General features: G+C 36.7%; 1 pseudogene; it reads left to right on the top strand.

Moving 5' to 3' along the window:
* Positions 1–978: 978 nt before the first annotated feature.
* LOC107691476 (uncharacterized) lies at positions 979–4,139 on the top strand (annotated as a pseudogene).
* The last annotated feature ends 927 nt before the right edge of the window (positions 4,140–5,066 follow it).

Below are 5,066 nucleotides of genomic sequence, written 5' to 3'. Positions count from 1 at the left end.
GCGGTGTTGCTTTGACCATTTAAACATGTTAATTACACAAACAAAATGTTTAGCGTACTGTCTCTGGAAATATCAACAGTGATTGATCAGCCTTTATTTTTGTATTGTAGACGTTATTACTAGGCGAAGCAAAATTTGCTGAAATATCCACGACATAGGCTACAGTGAGAGCACATGGTTTATCTGTCCATCAGATGCGTGTCAAAGTTGAGTTTGTTACTATAACAACAGTAGATAAAACAATCATTGTAAAAAAAAAAAATAAAATTTGTCGAGATCACGAGAAAATTAAGTCGTTATAACGAGAAAACAACTCTCCTTATGTCGAGATCACGAGAAAATTAAGTCCTTATAACGAGAAAACAAGAAGGAAAAAAATAAGAATGCATGGCCGCTTAGAACTTCCGTAGTAACAGGCTCGTTAACACTTAAGTTAACCAATTATCATGAAGCACATTTTAAAATATACTGGGGTTCTACGCTAAGCTTACAACTGTTTAATGTTACGGAAGTTCTAAGCGGCCATGCATTATTTTTTTTCCTTCTTGTTTTCTCGTTATAACGACTTAATTTTCTCGTGATCTCGACATAACGAGAGTTGTTTTCTCGTTATAACGACTTAATTTTCTCGTTATCTCGACATAACGAGAGTTGTTTTCTCGTTATAACGACTTAATTTTCTCGTTATCTCGACATAACGAGAGTTGTTTTCTCGTTATAACGACTTAATTTTCTCGTGATCTCGACATAACGAAAGTTGTTTTCTCGTTGTAACGACTTAATTTTCTCGTGATCTCGACATAACGAAAGTTGTTTTCTCGTGATCTCAACTTAAAACCCGTTTTCTCACGACGTAATTGTAGCTATCGCGAGATAACCCCGCGCCTTGTGAATGCTTCTGGCGAATATCATGGTGTACACGCTGGCGGCTCGCCTAAATAAATCTCCATCATAAAGTTACTAATTTCCTGCAGAAAATATGGACTTTTTCTCTGCATTGAGAGAGAGGGGTGTCCCCGAGGAGAACCTGACAAAAATGGAGGATGATAAGGTATGTTACTTGTTAAGATTCTAGATTAATACGAGGTTTGCTACAGTATTCCTGTTTTATGGTTATTGAAATGGTCACACGAATAATGCATGTTTCATAGCCACTGTTTGAAAACTATTAAGTTCTAACGTTAGCTGGAACGTTAGCTTGTTTCAAAGCAGCTTTAAAGGGATAAACAGAAACATCATGAGTCGGTGATGCAAACAGAATTCGATGCCTCTGTAAAGAAGCTTTACAAAAAAAGATAAGATTCGTTTTAAAGGTGTCGTATGATTTTTCGACCACTCTTAGACCTCTGTCTGAATCTCAGACTGCATTTCACACGTATGCTTTGGCCACACTGGGATGCTAAGGTCATTACTACACTGTATCTTTACATCGCAAATAGTTGTTTGCTGATTATACTTGGAGAAATCCTATATAGCACATTTAAAGAATATTTGAACTGGTCCTGTGTGTAATATCCTTTATAAGTAAAGCACGCATTGAAATCACTGACTTCATTTATATAGCCTACACTGTACTTTATATGTAATTGCAAACAATGTCCAGTAGATGTGGACATCTTAGGTGTCCACATCATTCATTTATAAATGAATTGACTAAGCCAATGATTAATAATCCATTCATAAAGGCGGTCACTTGCTTTGTTTCTACTGAATCTGCCGTTTTGAACGAATCGCTTGACGGAATGATTCAGTGAATCATTTAATAAAAAGGGACTTGCTGCCACATATTGGCAGTTTAAGTGTTATATTTATTCATCCATGACAGCCCTAAATCAGTCAAGGTACCAGCACAAAAACACACGCAGCAAAATATTGTTTAATTATCGACAAAAATCCCCCCATTTCAGGCCCCAGAAGGAAAACAGCTTATAAATCATAGTTCATTTAAGAAAGATTATTTTTGTTACATAAAAATGTGTTTAAAAATTAGGCAAATTTTATAATCATAGATAGATGTAGATATACAGTATATGAATGACAAAAAAGAGTGGTATATTGTGGCTCAGATAACAGTATTAAAATACTTTGACACCTAAAACTAAACACATGCAAAAAATATTATGTTTGTGTATTTCAGATTGATCCTGCTGTTGCCAGACTACTGAATGAAGAGGAACTGTCTAAGTATATTCCTCGATATGGCGATAGAGTCTTTGCAAAAAATTGGATGCCGATAAATGCAGAGGAACATGGGAATGAAGACAGAAAACAGAAATTGATCAACCGATTGAGAGAAAAAATGAAACTACCAGCAATTCAAATTCAGAAAAAAATATGGAGTTGGCAATAAGAATGCTGAAAGCAAGACAAGGAAAATTTAACTTGGCTGGATGAACTACCAAGATAGCAGCTACAAACAAGTTAGAAGACCCAAAGGAGGTGTAACACGAGAAATTGTTGTTAAAAAAGAAGACACGGTGTTAAATGTTCTGAATATTGGGAGAAAACTTTTTTTCCCTAATGGTAAATCAGTAAAAGGGAATGCTGACGGTTTCAACTTTATGCTCTGTGTCACTGGCTGTGAAGAACCACTCAAAGAAGATCAGACAGTCGGCGGCTTGTACGAGGCAACACGTTACCAACTTCTTAGACTGTATGTGTGCACAAGACTGAAAGATCAGGATTCTGATCAGAGTGATGAAACTGACACAAATTTGACTCTAAAGAGATCCCGGCTTACTTCCACACCAGACGTAACTCCATGTGCTTCAGGATGTAACAATCGGAACAGAAGTCAAACTTTGCACTCCCCGACTGTTACAACTGTCAGCTCAAGTGACTATGTACTCCAGTCTTCTGATGATGAAGTGGTGTTCCCGGGTAATGATGTGAACACATCCTTTGACATGGTCTCTGACACACTTGTATACTCACCTGTACATGTTAATTGTGCGGGGAACGAAACATTTATTGAAACAATACCGGAAACAGTTCCATTTGAGCCAGATACAGTCTTTGTTCCAGGTAGCTCATTCTATGAAATCACAGATGCTGTAGAAACAGTGCCAGAAGATCCACCTCAGGCAACTGACACCCAGGAGCCAACAAACAATGACTTGTTCTTTGAAAACCCAAGAAATGTGACTGAAAGTGAAACAGTTGTGATTCGCAGAGTTCACTGTGTGAATGATATGATTCAGGCTTTCTCAGACAAAAACATTCTACATGCCAATGTAACAATTAAACGTGTACTCGAAAATGGTGAGGAGGAAGCTGGCATCGGCAATGGAGTGTTCCAGGACTGTCTTACTGAATTCTGGGACACATTTTATGCAACAAGAACCTGTGGAACAACTTACAAGATACCTACTCTGCATCACGCTTACCAAGAAAGAGAGTGGGAAGCTGTTGCGCGGATTTTTGACATTGGATGGGTGCGCTTTGGTTACTTGCCAAATCAGCTGGCACCTCCTTTTCTAAAAGAAGCACTGTCCCTTCCTTCACCAGAAACCAGTCTAATGGAGGTGTTTTTCAATTACAGTAGTCCAACAGAGAAGGATGTTTTAAATTAAGCACTCCAAGACTACCAAAGTGCTGACATGGATGAAGTCCTCAGTGTTCTCAGCAGTCACAGCTGCACAGTGCTTCCAAATGAAAACAATCTCCAGAACATTCTGGAAGAAATTGCACATAAAGAGATGGTGCAACAACCAGCCTACATAATAAAATGCTGGCGACCCATTCAGCGATCTGTTGGGGAAAACATGACAGCAGAAAGTCTGGACAAGATAACTGAAAATCTTCAACCAAAGGCAGGAAATGTGGCAAAATCGCTCAAGTTCCCACAAATGATGTCCCCTTCTGAAACAACTGTATCAAATCATCTCTTGCGTTTTGTTAGGGAGAAAGACCAGAAGGAACTTGGTATTTTTCTCAGATACTGCACAGGGTCTGATTTATTTCTCTCCAAGATGATTCAGGTAACATTTACAGAAATGAATGAGTTTTCAAGAAGGCCCATTGCCCACACTTGTTCACAACACCTTGAACTGGCAAGTGACTACAGCACCTATGCAGAATTTAGGGTAGAGTTTTGCCCTGTGTTGAACAGTGGAGTGTGGGTAATGGATATGTCATAGACATATGAGAGTTAAAGCTGAAGTGCCTAAACAGCATGAAAAAGATGTCTGTTAAATTATACTGAAAGTAATGTTCTCATGTTTAAATGAAGTTGAAATAACCGTTATTTTAAGAACTGTTGTGAATGGAATAGTATGGTTGTCAATGGGTTTTCAAGTTTTACACTATTTCTAATAGAGTTTTAGCTCATTTGAGGATAGCTCCTGTCAGGTTATGTTTACACTTTTTCATTTATACATCCAACAGTTAATCTAAATCATCTATGGTTAAAGCAATACAGTTTCTTTTGAATTTTTATTTGCAGCAACTGATTCATGTATTTTTGTAAACAATAGTATACTAAATTATCATTATAAATTGAAAGTTATTTCATGTTATACATTATATCCAGTTCATGAAGTTGAAGTGGGAGTAATTTTAAAAATTATTGTTAATGTAATAGTATCATTGTCTATGCATTTTCCAATTTTACTATTTCTAATTGAAGTTTATCTGACTGATTTGAATGGGACAGTTTTAGGTTTTCCCATCAGGTATTTCTTCAGGTATGTTCACACCTTTTTCCATTTATACATACAGCAGTAAATCTAAGTAATCTGTTGTTACAGTGCAAGCAGTACATTTGCATTTGAATAGTTTTATTTGCAGCAACTGATTCATATATTTTGGTTATGCAAGTATGTAAGTTATGTCATGTTACACGAAGCATATGCAGTTCACGAAGTTGAAAAAAGAAATGATTGTAAAAACTATTGTGACTGGAATAATATTATTGTTTATGGGTTTTCCAATTTCACTATTTCTAATATAAGTTTAGTGGTTGCATGGGGCAGTTTTATGTCATCCCATCAGGTATTTCTTCCATGCCTGTGCCTTTTTCAATTTATACTATATATCCAACAGTTCATCTAAAAAATCTGTTGTTG

Source organism: Sinocyclocheilus anshuiensis, unplaced genomic scaffold, assembly GCF_001515605.1.
Source record: "Sinocyclocheilus anshuiensis isolate Anshui unplaced genomic scaffold, SAMN03320099.WGS_v1.1 scaffold514, whole genome shotgun sequence".
Classification (NCBI taxonomy): domain Eukaryota; kingdom Metazoa; phylum Chordata; class Actinopteri; order Cypriniformes; family Cyprinidae; genus Sinocyclocheilus; species Sinocyclocheilus anshuiensis.
Note: the sequence above shows the minus strand (reverse complement) of the source record. Positions and strands in the feature narration are given on the sequence as shown.